Here is a 20,563-nt window from a genome sequence, read left to right as displayed (position 1 = left end):
GAACGTGACTTTTTAGCTTTCTTTTTAAGATTGTTAAGAACTCTACGCAGCCTTTTGTTGTAAAATCGATTTTTCTGAATTGTTTATTGTGGCTACGTTAACATTGCTAGATACAGTATAAGGTCAATTTGTAGGTCTGCTATTCTTTGTGCATATTGTTTTACTTTTAATGTTTGCAAGAGGGGCCTTACTTCTTTTAGTGGTAACTGGTTTAGTCTCATTGAGTGAGCTTACTAGCGGTTTTGTTTTAATGTTTATATATATTGTTTTAGAGGCGGATGACCGAATGGCTTGTTTTTATTTTTATCTGCTCCATATCTTCTTTATTTTCTATGTAGTTGGTTTTAGAGTGGTGTTCGATTGTGTAGTGAGATGATAGGTGTGGTTAGGAAGGTTGTAAGAGTAAGAGGCTGTATATGTGTGATGTGCTTTTTTAAATATGAGATTGAAATCGGGTGGTGTTGCATAAAATAAGTATGTTTATATGATGGTGAATGGGTAATAAACTATTGATAGTAGAATGTGTTGAGCACTACTGGTGTTAGTGAGTAAGGGAGTGGTGGTGTGTTTGAATAAGTAGCAATTTTATGATGTGTTGGGGAAAACGTTGATTGCTGTAATGGTGTGATTTATTTCATAGGTATGAGGGTTGTGTGGGTGTAATTGAAAAGGGGTGAGAATGTATGTGTATGTGTGCTAATGTGCGTTAGTGATTTCAAATGCAATTTGTGTGAAAGTTGTTGGGTTGGAATTAAGGACCTCAGGTGGATAAGGCTTTGGAAGAGTAAGCTAATTAAATTGTGGAATATAAGTTCATAAGAGACGGGTGTGTTGTTAGGCAGTACAGAATTGGTGTTGTATTGAATAAGGAGCAATGTTTAGTTGGAATAGAAAGAGTGTGAATGCTGCATTAAAATGAGTAACAGTGAAATGCGATATTGTTCACTAGAAAAGAACACTATAGGCTAATATATAGTGACAGTACATTGTTACAATTAGAAAGAGTGACATGCTATACCAATCTACTTACTTTGTAGAATGTGAAGAGTGTTCTTTCTTTGGAAACTGTCTTTGTCAATCAACTTTTGTCTTGTAATTTTAAAAGAAAGTTATTTGGTATATATGGTAGTGGTGAAGTAGTTTCAGTAACTGTATTGCTCGCCCAGAGGGCACGGACAGTCATTAATCACCAGTGCAATTACGAAGCCAATACTTTAAACGCAGGTAAATGCAATAACTTGCAACCACACACACTCTTAGAAAATAATTAGCACTTATACGGCTATTTATTCAAAGCTTGGAAGCAACAAGTGATAACATAGAAATACATCACTGAAGAAACAGAGAGTTCAAAAGAAAATACATAACCGTGGGCGTAACTGGATCCCTCATCTCGCCAGAAGCAGCTGGAAGACCCCAATGACAGCCAGACCGAGAGCACAACAGCCCACAGGTATGCCGGACGAAAGCGTCCTCCCTCCGGGTGAGGTCTCACCTGACCAGGGGTTTCGCATATATGCACTCCTCAAAAAGGGGTGGCAATTTCTCGAACCTTCTGGCAACGCACTTGCGCATTGATGAGAAGCCGTTGGTTGCCAGCTGGGTCAACCGACAGTAACCTGAAGAAGCAAAGTGCTTCCCTCCTCTAAAAACAAGCGCCACGGAAAACAGTCCCATAACTCATGACAAGACATAACAAAGCTAGCTTTCCCAGCAGAATGTCCTTGACTGCATACCAGGTTTGGAAAGCATGTGTTCTTCAGCACAGTAACTCTAGCTCTCAGCAAAATGAGTACAGCTTTTCACTGTCGCATGAAGTAAATATCCATCATGGATCTGAGTGCTCCCAGAATACACTGCGCACCAGCACCATGTTTTAGCTCAAGGATAACAATTCCACCCTTGGATATTTACCTTCCATAGCCCAGTGGCAGAGGAGCCGGTCTCTGAAACCGACAAAATAATAAAACTAAGTTGGGAATGCATTGAATACAACAACAACAAGCTATTATGATAGCTAATATAATGCAAATACAAGCAAAAGTGTAACGCATTGTACCCCCAACATCAGGAATCCATGAAAATAACCAATCCCACCAATTCCCAGTATGATCTTGGGACACTTGAGAAATGAGATCCCTCAAACCTCGAATATGACTTTCAATGGATCGTGAATGGTCACTTAGATTGAAACAACACATACCTTCAACTGCGTTACAACCTAAATTATGTTTTAGCAATAGATAATCAACAGGCTCTGTTTTGCAAAGTTGCTTTTCTAATAACTTTGCTATCAAGGAGTAACTCTTATAATGCTTGAGAAGTATGATTAAGTCCTTTGACTACTAAACATGCTAATTTGATCAAAGATTTGTAACCCCCAGCAGCTAAACCCCAAACTACCACTAATGAAAGGGTTAATGCTAGAACCTCAGCTTCTGATAGCAAATGCATATGTGAATCACAATCGGGGAATAGACCCACACACTCAAAAGTTGACCTTTTGCCTCATGATATCGCTGGGTGTAAAGGGAACATCATTAGTCCTAATCGAGTTAAGGCACATGGACCTCTGCAAATATTAGCTGGAATATAAGTGTATGTGATGTTGCCACATGAAAAGAGCCATCCTGTTGGAAGTTTCACATGATTCAGATGACTGGCAGCTATCCCTGTATGATTACAAGACATAGGGCCTCATTACACGGACGGCGGTAAGGGTTTACCGGTACCGGTAAGGGCACCGGTACCGGTAAACCCTTACTGCCTTACTACGAGGTCCCTTTGCGGGTAGGTACTTTAACGCCTGCTGTTTAGCAGGCAATAAAAACCAACCCGCAAAGGGACCAGGGTGCTAATTACGGTACCACAATTTGCGGCACCGTAATTAGCGCCTTAGCCATTCCCTTAAAGCCCTATGGGGCAAATATGGGAATGGGGAAGGGCAATAGGAGAAGGGGGAATTAGCGCCCGCCAACCTTGGAATAGGGCGGTAATTCCCCTTTCCACGAAGGCGGTGCCGGTATTTTACCGGCATGGACCAAGGTGCTAATAGCACCTTGGTCCTCCGCCTACCGTGTAATGAGGCCCATAGTGTTATTCACGCTGGTACATTTGCGTGGAAGTCGTGAACACAATTGTTGCTTGAACACCGTGTGATTTTGCTGTTTGGTTAAATTGAGCTGTTGGCATTTGCCAATTTCTTTTGCATTGCATGTCATAAGGTAGCACACATCGCCTTGCGTTATGTTATAGGTTATAATACGTGTCAAATTTCTCCATTTGCGATCTGTTTCCTGGCAAAACCTGCAGTCCTCATAGACGTAAAAAGATTGCCTGATATCGGAATCTTGAACCAAAGAATCATTGTGCGTGACGCCGAAAATATGCTTTAGAACCGGAACTGGCGTCGGCACTGCTACTAAGCACATAGTCAATAAGGCTTCAGCATTGGGTACGTTAGTAAGGCAAAAGTGCGTAATGTTGAGCACCTGTTGTGCCAGGTATATCCACATATTCTCCGTTTGGGTGATTATAGGAGAATGTTTTCGCCGTTCTGAAGATGCCTCTCGCATGACTGACATCAATGTTGTTTTCACTTGCGCCAGACCTGTTTGCCGCATTTCACGAATCCATGTCTTCGGTCTGGCTGGCTTTTCGGCATCGGTATAAGGCTGCTTTTGGACATCATTACTCATCATTATCAGTTTCCCCTTGATCGCTGGCACAGATGTGACATTTTTCATTGGTAGCAGCATGCCGTTTAATTCTCCCAAACAGAGTCCATTTAGTCCCACAATTATACCAGCCAGACACAGGATCTACAAGGCAAACCCAGGTAACATTTGTCTGCGGGCACATATTGCCATTTCTTTCTACCGGGCTCCATTACTAAAACTACTTGGTCTTTGCCTGATGCAATGACATCTGCAGGCACTGGTGGGCCACTTGGCCTTTCCACCCACACCTTTGCACCCGGTACCATACTGTCTGAAGAGCCAAAACCACAATCCCCACGGGTAGTTAACACTGTAGGAGGCACCCCCTTCTTAATCATGGACAACTTAACGGGAATGAAAATCAATTGGGCCACCCGATCACCCTTGTGGATCGGTAGAAATTGGTCCCCCACTATTCATCAGGATGACTTTGATCTCTCCTTGTTAATCGGCATCAATTACCCCTCCCAACACTTGAACTCCCTTCAATGCTAGGCCAGATCTAGAGGCAATCCATCCCATATGCTCTGGGGGAATTTGTACTCCAATCCGTGTTTCAATCACAACAGTCCCTCTTGGGTCTAATCTGATTTCCTCATGGGAATGCAAGTCTACCCCTGCTGACTCTGGAGTCGCCCTATAGGGAGCTAAAGAACTTGGGGTCATTTCCCAGTACAATAGGGTTTCTCTGACTGAATTGGGTTGAATCTGTAAAGCAGGAGTCATTAGCCGCATCAAAGGAGTTTCATGCTCATTCACAGGCCTATTGTTTAGCACTTGCACCGCATCAAACAGACGATCACGCCAGCCTGCCAAATTGCCATCTCCAGATTTGCGCAGCTGTTCTTTCAACAACCCATTCATTCATTCAATCAGCCCTGAAACGGCAGGGTAATAAGACACATGGTAGAGCCACTCAATACTCTTTTCCTGACAATATTTGTGTATTAATTTGCCTTTGAAGTGTGACCCATTGTCACTTTGAATCTGCAAAGGCAATCCGTAATGCAATATGATCTGATCTAACAACCTAATGGTGTTCAGTTGTGTGGCATGCTTGCACGGCAAAACCATCATATATCCTGAGTATGTATCCACAATAGTCCATGCATACTGACAACCTTTACTGATTGGCAGGGGACCGATATAATCAATCTGCCAAATTTGACTTGGTAGTTTTCCTCTTCGCAATGTACCCCGAACAATCTGAGGGATAGGCCTATGCTGTTGGTGTTGGCACACTGGACATTGCAAAATTATCGTTTTCACTACCTCTAAAGGAATACTGAATCCTCGAGCTTGTGCCCACCTGATAGTAGCCTTTTCTCCAAGGTGCCCACATTTCTGGTGAGCCCACTTGGCCAAACCCTCCAAATCGTCTCCCTGAGCCTCCGCATCCACAGATGAAATCTTGGTGTGTTCATCTGCAACAGAATTAAACCAATGTTCTAATGAGTCTGTGGAACAATGCGTCTCCACATGATACACAGTGACTTCACTTTGTGATAACATTTCTGCAATATCTTGCCACATTTCCTTTCCCCACAACTCTTTTGAATGAATCTTCCACCCATTCTTTTGCCAGGTTGGCAACCACACGGCCAACCCATTCGCCACTGACCATGAATCCGTGCACACATGACATCGACCAGGGGTCTCTTGTTTCAATGCCTGGTAAACTGCGTAAAGCTCTGCAAACTGACTGCTCTTCCCTTTCCCTGACGTTGTCAAAATCTTTTTAGTCTTGGGATTGTACGACACTGCTTTCCAGTATCGCTCAGTTCCCACATATCGGGCTGAGCCATCCGTGAACCAGGCATGCTCTGTCTGCTCCACGGTCAAATCGCCGTACGGTACTCCCCATTTCACCGAGACTTGTGTTTTTCAGGCACTTCCGGTGGTATGTAATCTGAGGGCGGTATGTTGGCTACTTGCTCATGTAATTTCGCAACTCCACCCTTCCCTGATTTGGCTCTGTCTTGAATGTACCATTTCCATTTAATTATGCTAGCTTCTTGAGCATTTCCTATTCTATGTGTTTTAGGAGAGCTCAGTACCTATTGCATAATTGGTATTTCTGGCCTCATCAATACATCATGGCCCACCGTCATCTGCTCGGTATCACCAAGGGCCCAATAACATGTTAGCAACTGCTTCTCAAATGGAGTGTATGAGTTACCAGCATCGGGTAACTTACGACTCCAGAACCCCAATGGCACACGTTTCCTGTCCTGTTTCTGCCACACACTCCAGTTAGCATAATTGTCTTGTACAGACACATTCAATTCCACTTCACCTTCCTTCAATGGCCATAAATCAAGCACCTGCTGCACGGTGTCTTTCGCCAAATCAAATGCTTTCTGCTGCTCTTCCCCCACTGAAACTCATATTTTTTGCGTATCACTTTGTAGAGGGGGGCCAATATCTGCCCTAAATAGGGAATGTGCTGTCTCCAAAACCCAAACAGCCCTATAAACTGCTGAGCTTGCTTTGTGTTCAATGGAGTGGTAAATTCAAGTATTTTCTGTTGGGCTTTTGGCACCATTTCTCGATGCCCATGATGCCACTGAATCCCTAGGAATATCACTGTTTCAGCTGGGCCTTGAATTTTATTTGGGTTAATCTCCCACCCTTCCTTTTCAATCCTTCCATAATGACATCTAACTGGTTTTGCACACTGTGCTCATCCTTGCCCTGAATCAAAATATCATCAATGTAATGAGAGATTTGTATGTCAGGTTTACACTGTATCTTTTCTAAGTGCTCTGCCACCAGCCGGTGACAGATAGTCGGGTTATGTATGTACCCCATAGGTAACCTTGTAAAGGTGTACTGACGCCCGCTCCAAGAAAATGCAAACTGCTCTTGACACTCTTCAGCAATTGGCACAGAGAAAAATGTATTGGCTAAATCTACCACTGCATACCAAGTCCCCTCAAACTTTTGGACATTCTCAATCAAGGTAATGGCATCTGGGACCGCGGGCACTAAGGGAGGAGTGTGTTCATTCAACTCACGGTAATCCCCCGTCATCCTCCAAGACCCATACCCCTTTTTAATAGGGCAGAGAGGATTGTTCCATGCGGTGGTGATAGGGCGTAACACACCCGCCTACACATACTCTTTGATGGTGTCTGAAATTTCCTTGTGTCCCCCAGGAATGCAGTATTGCTTCATTGCTACCCGCTTGGTTGCCACAGGCACTTGCACTGGGGGCATCTTCAATTTGCCTACAGTAATGGGTGTGCAGATCAATGCACTCATCCCAAACTGGTACGTTTTACGTCCAAGTCCCAAAGTCAACCCTTCCAGAATGGCAAAGCCAATTATATACTCAGGTATCGCGACAATCAACACTTGGTATTTCTGCCTATTCAAATTGCCTATTTTCATCTCCACTTTCGTTTGTACTGCGGGGGTCTCCTTTCCCCCCGAGACCTTTAATAGTAAATTGTCTGCCTTTGAATCGTGCTGGTTTGCCATGTATCAGAGAGGCCTCCGCCCCGGTGTCTATCAATGCTCGCACCGCTTGCGTATTTCCTGGCCCCCAAAAAATCTTAACATTAACATGGGGCCGCCTATCAACTTTTAAGCGAGCAGACGCTGCCGGAGCTTGGCCGTAGCCCTAGTCAAATTTGGAATGAGTGTGACTTGACTCTGCCTCTAGCATTGCACTCACCACCTTCCTCAAATCAGCGTATGTCGGCTGGTACGGGGAAGGTGTCCCCATAGACCCTTCTTCTTGTTCTTCCTCAGGAGGAGCGGAAGGTGAGGTGTCCCCCTGTGGTTTAGTTACTACCTGTTTCTTAACCTGTTTATAGCGCTCGTTGGCTGCAAGTCCTCTTTTTATGTATAATTCATACATTACCCTAGTTTCAATGGCATCAATTACTTCTCGTGGCACACCATCTTTTAACAAAGCCAGAAACATGTCCTTTCTGCACACTCGAGAGTCTCTACTATCTTGCCTCCTGCCTTCAGTTCTTCTCTCACTATGCCCCTCTCTCTCCCGTGGCTTGTCATCACTCTTGTCCCACTCCCCTAAATCTGCCAGTTGCCGAATGGCATCCACTACCTCATCAGTGGGTTTGCCCATCATACCTATGAGCAAAGTCATAATGACACTTTTGTATGCGGGTGGTGCAGTTCTGATCACCATGTTTCTAGTTGAAACTGAGAGCGACACGGCCACCATGTGTCCTGGAGCATCTACGTGAATTGCCTCTTTCATAGCATGCTCTTTGACCTTTTGAATTGCCTCTTTCAAAGTATACCACTTTGTTTCCTCACTAGGCCAATCTGTGGTAATGGGGTATTTACGGTTACATGCTTGGGCTGCTAGGTGCAACAAAGACACCTGTGAATCGTGACCATTCTCATCAGGGGGCGGCCCTGCCCTTAAGACCTCCAGTACATTGGTGTCAGTTGACAAGGGTAGAAATCGCGGTGAGTCCGTGGAATCTACCAACAACTCCGCAGCGCCCCCATCTAGCAACTTCACCATTCATGTTAATAAACGTTCCCCTGATTTTTGCCTCAAACGGGTAATCATTTCCCTAACCTCCAGCTGGGTATAATTCTCCAGCATGGTTAAATCCACAACCCCGCCTGCAGGATTCTGTGGGTTAGGCCCAGCTCTCCGTCTTCTAACTGGCTTAGCAGCCACTGTCTTCTGCTTAATTTCCATTTTGGGGTCTGACTCATTTGCGGAACTACTCTCTAGAAAGGTTGAATCAAAAATATCACCATCTCAATTATCCGGGTCCCAGTCCACACCGGCGGTAGCGATTACAGCTGCCACCTTTCTTTGGTTGACCCCTCCCCGTCTTTTCCTATACTTATACCCGGCTACTCTGACTGCTGCCCTCTTGGCCAAAGCCTGGTATGTGTCAGCCTTATCTTTAAAAAGTTTCATTTGAATCTGCTGCATTAACACAGTCTTCCTTTCTGCAGCCAACTCTCTTTCCAATCGCAAAACCTCATTTTTCATTTCCAAATTCCATTGATGTATTTTCCTATAGGCATGCAAGAGGACCACCCAACCTAGCCTATCTAGTGCAGCGCATTCTCTGCCCCGTTCCACTGGAACTTGTTGTAAGCACAACATTACATCAGACGGATCAGCATCTCCAAATCCCTGATCCCATGTTTCACTTAGCCCCGCGCCGCATGCCCACACCTGGGCCAATTTATCACATGGGCTCTTAGTCCAGTCTGGAATGATAACATCAGAACATTCACCGCCAGTGGGAACGCTCTATTTCCTGAACAAACTTCTCATTACTGCGAACGGTACAAAACCTCTTTATATCTATATTTTTTTTTCTTTCCACACTGCAATCACTCACGCAAGCACGCACACATCAGAAAGAGAAAAGAAAAAAAAAAACAGCTTAACACAGTTCAACACTCACTGCCAAATAAATTTTGCTTGCAAGGTAAACAAAGCCTATCTACGTTCAAACAGATTCTTTAGTATTTGGAACAATTCATCACAAATACCCTGCTTACAGCGCCAAAAAGTATTGCTCACCCAGAGTGCACGGGCAGTCATTAATCACCAGTGCAATTACGGAGCCAATACTTTAAACGCAGGTAGATTCAATAACTTGCAACCACACACACTCTTAGAAAATAATGAGCACTTATAAGGCTATTTATTCAAAGCTTGGAAGCAACAAGTGATAACATAGAAATAAATCACAGAAGAAACAGAGAGTTCAAAAGAAAATACATCACCGTGGGCGTAACTGGTCCCTCATCTCGCCAGAAGCAGCTGGAAGATCCCAATGACAGCCAGGCCGAGAGCACAAAAGCCCACAAGTATGCCGGACGAAAGCGTCCTCCCTCCGGCTGAGATCTAACCTGAACGCTCAGGGGTTCCGCATATATGCACTCCTCAAAAAGGGATGGCAATTTCTCGAACCTTCTGGCAACGCACTTGCGCATTGATGAGCAGCCGTTGGATGCCAGCTGGGTCAACTGACAGTAACTGCAAGGAGCAAAGTGCTTCCCTCCTCTAAAAAGAAGCGCCACAGAAAGTCCCATGACTCATAACAAGACATAACAAAGCCAGCTTTCCCAGCAGAATGTCCTTGACTGCATACCAGGTTTGGAAAGCATGTTTCCTTCAGCACAGTAAATCTAGCTCTCAGCAAAATGAGTACAGCTTTTCACTGTGGCATGAAGTTAATATCCATCATGGCTCTGAGTGCTCCCAGGATACACTGCGCACCAGCGCCATGTTTTAGCTCAAGCATAACAGTAACAAAGGTTTTTATTTATTAAGGTGGATGAATTATTTTAAGGAAGAGTGAATAAAGTTGTGTTATGTGCGGAGTTCTAATGTATGTTAACTATGTTATTACAACAATTGCGCTATGACACGTGCAGTTTGCCATATTATAAGCAACAGGGAAAAAATTGGCACAGTGTAAAAAGGATGCATATTTAGTGCATCTTTTGCCGCACACAAAAGTTTGCACTAGGGTTAATATGGAATGGTATTAGCTGTACTATGTCTACCAAAGCCTGTCCAATTGTGTTATGTAGCCACTAAGGTATCAGTTAGGTATTTAAGGGTAGTTAGGTGCAAAAGACTGGTTTGTATTAATAAGGGGGTTAAACAGGGAAACCTGTTACACCCACATTTATTTATATGATTTATTTTGACCCCTCTGCATCTGTTTTGAAAGTGAAACTCTACTCCTGAACAAGACACCTTAAAGTGCACTTCTATCCGCTGATGATACAAAAACAAGGGCTTATTTGGGTCAATGATTATCTGAGAACTGTTCATTTGAAATTAAACAAGGATAAGGCAAAATAATGGTCTTCAGGAAGCAGGGATAATGTTATAAGTGGTGTCCGAATGAAACCATCATTTAGGTGTTTTTATTTTCGTATTCCCATCTCAGTCTTCTTTTTTCCAAGAACTATTCTTGGACTTTACACATAATGAAGTTAATCGAAAGGACCTATCTTTGACTTAAAGATTTATTAAGATTCTATTATTGCTATGGGGCCTATAAAGTAGATAAATGCCTCAATGTGCACAAAATGAAGGTCTCCTTAATAATTTTATATGGAAGTGACATCTGGGGATATGCTAACTGGGAACCATCTTTAGGTGTTTCAGAATACATTATTGTGCATAATAAAGGTGGTGTGAGGATACTTTGTACACTTCAGGTATATTACTTAAGAGTTCCTTTATTGCAGCAACAACAAAGGTGGTGTGTGGAGGATCAGAAGAAGGATGTAAACACTGCTCCCAAATCCAACTCTTCCTCTGTCCTCTTTCTTCTTGACCTCTCTTCTGCCTTCAATATGGTAATCCACAACATCCTGATCACCTGTCTCTGTGATATCCTGGGCATCACAGATCAGGCACTGGTGTGGCTCACCTCCTACACCTGACTCGCTGTTGGGTGGAAGAACCATGTATGGTATTGTGGGGAAATCCAGGCCAGACTGGCTGGAGCCTTCCCAGTGACTGTATGTTGTGGGTACACCCATGGGGTGGGACCTGGGCGAATGGAGTGTGTGACCAATATACATTACATGTTATGGGTGTCTGGTATCTGTGTGTGTGACACAAAGAATGTGACAGCCCTGCCCAAAACTGACATGAATGCAGTGTGGTGTGTTCAAAGGCTGGGTGCTTGCCCCAATCCACATTCCTTGTTATCGGTGTCTGGGTGGAATTGAATGGCCTGAATGCACTGTGAGCCTGATTGGCTGCCTGCTTGGAGCTTGGCTCAGCAGTGTGAATGAGAGAATGAACAGTATATCTGGGGACCTCTCACTTACCAGAATTGGTCAGAAGCTGAAGTTGAAACTTGAAGCTACTTATCCTTGAAGCCCAGCTGGAAGAAGAAGAATTGCTGCTGCTCTCCTTCGACCTGATCCCAAAGCTGTTGAGTCTGTCGAGGACTGATCCGAGAGAGGACCCAGCTAGGAGACCTCTCCCCGAGCTATGAGGGAACATCATGCAGAACTCTGAGGCACCCTGGAAGCCAGTCCCGAAAGGCTGTTGACTGGAGAAAGGGTCCACCAAGGAATCTCGAAGTGAAGCACCCAGACATCGAGGCCGTCGAAGTCCATTGCCGTCGACAGGGGTTCAGAGGATTTCCATAACCGCTGGAAGCCAGTCGAGTCGTGTCGCTCAGAAGCAAGGACAGCTTCACACAGTGCTACTCGACGAATGGAGCCACAACACTCCACCTTTTGCCTAAGAACATTTAAACCAAGGACTCCCATGCCATCACCGTCAACTGCTTTGTCTAGCCGGAGAAAGCCAGAGAAAGTCAAGGTTGTCGCCGAAACAAGGAGAATTCACTGGTGGGTTTCCCGCCACCCTAAGTCCACAGAGACACCGACGAACGAAAGTCCAGCCGTGGTGGAGTCCCGATCGCCGACGCTCTCAACCGGCTCCAACTTTCGACACCCTTTACGGGCCTACGTTCGCCATCGAGTCATCTTTGCGGCATCAAACTCTTTTCATTGAGGACTCTCGATGCCACGGTTCACCATCTTCAAGGTCTCTTGATGCCCTGTGGCTCCTGTGTTAAAGGGAGTTCACCCTGGAGGGATCCGTCGATGAACCGTCGAAGAAACTCTGCTATCTTAGGTACATCGTGGTAGAGGAACAATTTTGACCACAAAACAACACTATTTAAACATACATGGGCTGGGCTTGTTAATACACTTTATTTACAGGTTGCCTAGGTGGGGGGATCCTCACACATAACTGTGTCTTAGTAGCTAAAGTACTATTCTGCAATTTGTTTAACCTAATTTGTCTTTCTTCCTCTGTTTGATGTTGATTCACATTACTATCTGATTTGTATGCCATTGGAACTGTCAGCAGTTGGTGCATTTTAAAGGAGTCACGAGTGAACTGTGGTACCACATAGATATTGTACATATTTACCATATTAGATTTGCCAAGGTACAAAGTGTGTTATTGATTGTGTATATATATTGAACCTTATTTATATAAAAAAACGGTGTTATCACATAACATTATGTGTGGACATTCCTGTGTGGAGGGCTTGGGGACTACACTGTACTTAAGAACCAGCCTGTATCAATTCCTGGAAGCTTAAGCCTTGTTTGCTCGTCCATTGCTACCCTATAGAGAACCTTGTCTGTGGTGCTCTGTGCTTCCACTCTGCCATATAGAGGGCAGGAGTGCAGATAGCCCCCTCCCCGACTTTAAACTGGTGGCAGTGGTGGGATGCTAATGGTTTTAAGAATCAGTGTGTAACCTTGCCAGTTGCAAAATATCCACACTTTGTGTTAATTTAAGATTTAGTGTTGTGTACTAGGATAACTTCACTACAAGCAATGGAATCTATTGCAAATGGTAATTTGACTAGGATGAGCTTAGAGGCCCTCCAGAGAGCTTGTGAAGCCAGGGAGTTAGATAGGAGGATAGGAGGATAAGTCTAGGGCTGAGCTGATTGCTGCTTGGTGGACTACCAGACTGATTGTGATGCTCCTGAGGAAGTGGGAATGCAACCATTGAGGACCCTGCCCCTGGGTTGTTATTGAATCTGTTTCTGGGAGTGCCACCTCTCCTGCTGCTTCTATTCCGAAACCCAGCACTGTTTCTTCAGGGAATTCCTTGGAACTTGAATTATTGAGGATGAAATTGGCCTTTGAATATAAAAAGTTGGAAACTGAAGCTGGACTAAACAGGGAGGAGTTGGCACAACAAGTCATATTCAAAGATAGAGATCTTGAACGTAAAAACAAGGACACTGAATGTCAGAGAATCTAGCTGGAGAAAGCTAGAGTGGAGACTTCATAAAAACAATGTGAGAGTGTCAGGTCCCCTACAACCAAGTTTATGAAAGATTCGGTTGGTGTGTATGTGGAGGGTTCTGATATCCTCCAATGGATTGAAGCATTTGAAATGGCTTGTGGAATCCAGGATGTTGATAAAAGAGATTGGGCTAAGTGTGTGTTAAGTAGAGTGCCTCAGACTGGTTATGCCTGTATTCTGAAACTGAGTGTGGAAGAAAGGGATCAGTATGAGTGCATGAAATCTGCTTTGATTGCCAAATTTGGCAAGACGCACACCCAGTACCTTAAAAGGTTTAGGGGATATTAGAAAAGACAGAATGTGTCTTGGTTTGACTAGGTGAGTGCTGCACATATGAACATGATGGGGTGGATTGATGGATACAAGGTAAAAACTTGTGTTGAGTTGTCCAACCTTTTGTTTTTTGAGCATTTTTCTGAAGCCTGTTCACCAGAGCTGCATCAGTATGTTGCTGACCAGAAAATGTTGGATCCCTTTAAGCTGGACAAGCTGGCTGACAAGTGGGTCTCCAACTGGGTGTCCCCTAAGGAATCCAGTGGGAAGGTTAAGGACAAAGAGAAAGGGGCATCTCAGAAGTCTGAGGAGTCCCAAAAGCAATCACAGTTGAATAAACCTAAAACTTCTTCACATAAGAACCAAACATCTAGTGGGGATATGTCTTATGGGGGTGGGAGTAAGAGTAGCAGTTCTCCTGCTGCAAAGCAGGCGTCCAGTGGCTCCAGTACCGTATCTCGCATTCCTGGCACTTGTAGGGACTGTGGGGCTCTGGATAACAAGAAGGGTGACCACCAAGTATAAAGGTAAGGCACTTGGAGTCCAGGCGTCAACCTGACCTACCTTTGATCCATGCCTGAGGTTGAGGACACTGTCCTCCCCTCCTCTACAGGAATCACATTTGGTGCTCCTGCAGAGATTTCCCTAGTGTCTCTTGGGGCCTGGGACCAGTACGCAGAAGTACTGGCTACTATCCCACAAAATATCAGTTGACTTTTGAGAAGTATCCTCTCGAATGGTGAGTCTTCCACTGGTTTGAGAGACAATGGGGAAAGTATGACAGTGGCAAACAGGACCGTGCTCATTCCAGAGGACTATGTAGTTGCTCCTCTGAGAACTACCAGCTTAGCTGTTGGGCCTCCGAAATGATCTCCTGTTGCCCTAGTCACCATCACGATTATGGACAAGACAGCAAAGCTTCCCGTCCTGGTTCAGGAAAATGTACCTCCCAAAATTTTTGGGGGGAATGATCTAGTAGAGTTGGGGTTGATCTTTGACGGACTACCCCTGCCTGCTGCTGCAGTCACTAGATCGCAGGTCACAACGGGTCTGACTGCTAGTCAGCTACCCAAACCAAAGGGGAGCCCCAAGGTAAGACGGAAGAGAAAGAAGGCCACCTCTGTGAAGGGCGTGCCTTCTCTTCTTGCTGTTTCAGCAGCACCCACTGGGATTCAGGCTCCAGACGGACTGAGTCCAGTGGTAACCCGAGACACAACTCCTGACGGAGAAGAGCCAGAAGACCCTCCTGCGGGAGTGGTGCTCAACCCAGAGGATCACCCTAACCTTCAATACATGCTGACTGAAGGAGGGCCCTCTCGGGGAGACTTCTGTAAGGGTCAGAGAGAGTGCCACTCTCTCGAGGGTCTAAGAAAACAGGCCCAGGCCCAGGCACATGGTGAAGTGCCTAGGTCTTTCAAAATCTATTGGGAGGTTGAGCTGTTTTGTAGTGAGCCCACTAAGCCTGAACCTAGTGCCCTCAAGAGTTTGGTGGTACCCCAAGTTTACCAGCCCTTCCTATTGCAGTTGGTACATGAGGTGCCCTTAGCTGGTCATCTTGGGACCAAGAAGACTAAGCAAAGGCTCTCTGCATATTTCTACTGGCCTTGGATGGGAGTAGAAGTGGAGTCCCACTGTCAGACCTGTCCCACTTGTTAGTTGTCTGGAAAGACCGGAGGCAGTGTCATTGTCCCAGTGCAGCCTTTTCCAGTGGTTGGCACAGCATTTGAGAGGGTTGGCATCAACATTGTCAGTCACCTTGACCCTCCAACATCAGGTGGACACCGGTTAATCCTCGTTCTGGTAGATCATGCCACCAAGTATCCTGATATTACACCCCTTTCAACCATTACTGTCAAGGTGATTGCGAGGTGGTTACCAGGGCTCTCCTGTGCATTTCTACCAGAGTTGGATTCCCTAAAGAGGTGGTCTCTGATAGAGGATTGTGAAGCAGAATCACATGCAGTACCCTTGGGGAACACTACATACAATTAAAACTACACGTGTCAGTACAATTTCACCTTTGGAACAAGCCTGTACTACACCTTAAAGTGGTAGTAGTGGCTGAGCAGCCAGACTTATCTCAAGAGTAAAGTGAGCAGTAGAACAAGTTACACAAAGGACCAACAAATACAGTGATTCAAATAAACACTCAAGGTTTCTTGGCAAAAGAATATACATGTATTTACACAGTCATTTGGAAAACATTACACTAGCAAGAGCAGCTCAATATCATATACTAATATACTACAAATACACAACCAATAAGTTACTGAACAAGCTCAGCTCCCCTGAAGTGGGAGCACAATGGCACTTCAGTTACTTTAAAAAGGGGTAAGAAGACAAGGTCATAAGAAATGAAGCTCAAATACTTTCATAGGCAGGGCAAAGGGTTTCAGTTAACTACAACCAGCAATTCAGTTCATAGGCCTGGCCCAAAACAATGGTTCAGAGTCTATGGCCCTCATTACAACACCAGCGGTAACCAATGGTGCTATTAGCACCATGGTTGCTGCCGGTATTGTAACAAGTCCGCCATGGTGCAATGGGGAATTACCACCCCATTCCAACGTTGGCGGGGCGGTAATTCCCCATGCACCATTGGCCCTTCCCCATTCCCATTTCTGCCCCATAGGGCTCAATGGGAATGGGGAAGGTGGTAATTACGGTACCGCAAATTGCAGTACTGTAACTACCTCCAAGGTCCCTTTGCGGGTCCCTACTTTAACGGCTGGTCCAGACCAGCCATTAAGGTCAGGAGCCGCAAAGGGAACTCGTAATCAGGCGCTAAGGAGTTAACGGCGCCGCAGCCTTTTACGGCACCGTTAACCCCTTAGCGCCAGGGTCGTAATGAGGCCCAATGTATAGGATAGCACAGTTCTGGTAGTAAACGGTTACGTTTTTGTCACAGAACTTAGAGGAATTTGGTCAGAGGAAAAGTTAGTTGGTTTAGGGAAGGACAAGTCTTCGTAGTAAGGAAAGTTTCACAAACTTTCATCGTGGCTGAAAAGATTTCCGGACCGCGTTTGCACAGTACCTGTAAAGTGAAGAAGAGCTGTAGCTGAGGCAGTTGTTCCTGGCAGTTCGAGCAGATCTCGCTGTTCCTGAGCTTCAGTCGTGGGGACAAGAAGGAGGACGTCGGGAGGTTCCTGCACTGTCTTTCCCACCAAAGTTTTAAAGCTTATGTCTCAAGACCAGAAGTGGGAGCTTTGCTTCTAGCTTCAGCTCAAGAGGAGGAGGAGAGTGAACCTCTACCTGACCTACTCAGAGGCCAGCCTTTAGATGAAAAGATAGAAGGAGTTAATCTCTCTTCTAACTTGACACCTGAACAACAAGAGGAGTGCAAGTTTCTGTTAAATCAGTTTGCCTCCCTGTTTTCACTATCACCAGGCTTGACCGCTTGGGGCCAGCATGATATTCTCACTGTTGACTGTTTACCTGTTAAAAGCAGAGGTTACAGAATGTCAGATCATGTAAGATCCCACATAAAGAGAGAGGTCAACAAGATGCTTGATCTCGGGGTAATATAGCACTCTACTAGTCCAGTTGTTCTAGTACCAAAGGCAGGAACCAAAGAGTTGAGATTCTGTGTGGACTATAGAGCTCTTAATGCAGTCACCAAGACTGATGCCCACACTTTACCAAGGACAGATGAACTGGTGGATAAACTTGGTTCGGCCAAGTACCTCAGTACATTTGATCTCATAGCAGTGATAGACCAGAGGTGTGCATTCAGGTCTTCTAGGAGACTAAGCACAGGGAGTTTCGGGCACCTCCCTCACATCCTCTCCACCCCAGACACTCAGGCGCCAGAGGAAGGCTTCAGCACTGAAGCCCGCCAAAGGCCGACGAACAAAGGGACCAAACCTGATTTGGTGCGCAGAGACAAACACAAGAAGGACCTTTCCAAAACGAAATGGCAAAAAATGTTGACCGGAGTCTGTTTTTACAGATAGCTCTTGGGCGCCTTGTTGAAAAACATGGCTGACCCGATTTTTAGCTACCGTTGTTCGCGGTCAGGAAAAATCATCGTAGTCTGATCCAAACCCCTGCCACCAGCCGTTTCAAATAGGAAAGGGTAACATTTGACTGTTACATGAGTGTTTTGACTGAGGGGATGTTAGGCATCCCCTCCAGAACTCTATAGGAATATAGTGTTTGCTGGGTCTGTACATTTAAAGAGACTAGTAAAGTCAATTTAACTTTACATGCTCTGGGAGACATTAGTCAGTCCCAGCAAAGGTCTTTAAACTTTGGGAAGTCTAAAAAACACCCCTGTGCCACTGAAGGTGCTTTGTGACACACAGAAAAAGATGATGCCTATGGAGTTGTTTTAAAACTCCATAACCAAAGAACACAAATGTAAAACACACATCAAAATGCATGGAAGAGTGGGAAGAACAAAGGCTTACACTCTTCCCAGGTAAAAAATCAAATCCTAAAAATCCAAAAAAGTTGCTTGGGGTCTCAAAAAGGTAAGGGAAATTAGCACATTCTTGAAAATTCTCCCTCACAAGGATACAACTTCATGTCTAGTTACATGCAAGCAATGTGGAAGGAATGCGGAGTAACATATACGTTCTCCACCTCCTAACTTCTCAAGGAGAATGGTCAGGTTGAGAGATGTTATAAGACTCTCAGGGGCATGCTGGTTGCTTTGGAAGAGGCTCTAAGGAGGAAATGGGATCTCCTCCTACCATGCCTGCTGTTTGCCCATAGAGAATTGCCTCCAGAGGGTGTTGGTTTCAGCCCCTTTAAGTTTCTCTTTGGACATCCTGTGAGGGGGCCCCTTGCCTTAGCAAGAGAAGGATTGGAAGCCACCCCTCCAGGTTCTATCAACCAAGTGGGGGACTATGTGTTAGACCTCAGACAGATGATGGGCCAGGCAACAGCGAGTCCTAGAGCAAGCCAAGAATTGAACAAGTACAGGCATGTCCTTAAGGCCTCACAAGTGGATTGGACTCAAGGATAGGATATCCTTGTGATGGAGCCTACAAAGCCTAGAGCTTTGGCAGATATGTGGACCGGACCCTTCAGGATAATCTCCAAGATGGGCCAAGTCAACTATCTGGTTGACATGGGAGTCCCTGGTGTAGCCCCTCAGGTATTCCACGTCAACAGGCTCAAGCTATTCCACAGAAGAGAGGAAGGCTCATGTCTTCTGCTAGCTTCAGAGTAAGAGGACGCTGAGAGTGAGCCCCTTCCTGATTTGCTGCATAGCAACCCTCAGGATGGCTCAGTGGAGGGAGTGCATCTCTCGTCAGATCTGACACCTGTCATGACCACAGGCCCCAGAACACAAAAACCACACCATCTAGTGACGGGGCAATGGGTCACTTGACTCACTTATGTAGCTTTTGGACTCATAAACACAAGGGCCCTGGCTGGACTCAGTCCTGGTGCCTTTGGCGCCAGGCTCATGTAGAGATGTGAGCAGGAACACTTTTATTTTACTTCAGTGCATACTTTATTTCAGTGCAGGAGTGCTTTTATTTTACTTCAATGCTGGAGTGCTTTTATTTTACAAGAACTTTACAGGTGCTGAAAGCCTTTATTCCAGAGAACATCCCCATGTGCTGACTCATCGGTGTGGCTCCCTAGGCCTGGTCTTCAGTTGCTGACTCATTGGGTGTGGCAGGGCATGGCAGCAGGCAGGCCAGAGCTACTGGGTATTGCCAGGAACAAGACTATATAAACCCACCGATCCCTAGAGCAAACGCTTCGCATTACTTTGCACCTCCATGCAATGTGACGCTCACTGCCACCTGGACCAGTTACTTACCTCGTGATACTGCAACAACAGCATCCTTACCTGGTCCCTGGCTCGCATCTCACGCCAATGCTCCATCTTCTTGACAGATCCCGAATCGACTCCGCAACACCTGCGCTCTCTGTCCCACAAAGCCAAAGTCCTGAAACGAGAAAAGAAGACAAGGTTAGAATTCCTGAGAACACCCAACCCAGGGTCGCGCCACATTTAAAAGCCAAAGCTCACCCTAAGGCACCATTAAAGGCTACTTACCAGCTGTCGGACAATCTCAGTCCCGCTCCTCTGTACCGCCAGCTCCGCTTCTTCTATCGCAGCTACCGCCGGCACTACTACACCGCCTGCAAGGAGAGAGCAGAGAAAAGAGACATTACATACAAAGGACAGAGAACAAACTTTACAAGTACAATGACAACAGTCGGAAGACAAGCGGGAAAGTGAAAACAAGGGAAACACTTACCTACAGGAGATGTGGACTAGTCGCAGCTGGCCTGGACTTCCACGACAAGGGACCAGTGAAGGAACTCGGTTCCCCTCAACAAGTGCCCCTGCCAGAAGCAGCAGGACGGAGAGCTCATCATCATCATTCAGCAGGTGAGCCTCATGTGTGGTGCAACCCCAGGGAAGCCACATCCAGGGAGAAGAGGTCTGGAGAAGGGGTCAGGGACCACAGGCTGCATACTCATACAACCCCCCTTATATTCACGCAGGAACCGCAATGCTCATCACCGCAGATCCCCACACAGATGCAGGCGGAGAAACAGACAAGAGGAGTTTCATCCCTGGGAGGGCTGCGACCGTGCCCCAATGCCTCCACAGAGACCAGGTGAGCGTAACACACCAGAGTAGCAGCGGGCCTGCAGGGCTTTGCTCCAGCAGTATGCCTATCTGTTCTCTCTTACACCTGGCCTCACCCCATGGTGCAGGCACGAAATCGACACTGGTGACATTGTACCTGTCAAAAGCAGGTGCTAT

This window comes from Ambystoma mexicanum, chromosome 14, assembly GCF_040938575.1.
Source record: "Ambystoma mexicanum isolate Mex_15411 chromosome 14, UKY_AmexF1_1, whole genome shotgun sequence".
Taxonomy (NCBI): domain Eukaryota; kingdom Metazoa; phylum Chordata; class Amphibia; order Caudata; family Ambystomatidae; genus Ambystoma; species Ambystoma mexicanum.
Note: the sequence above shows the minus strand (reverse complement) of the source record.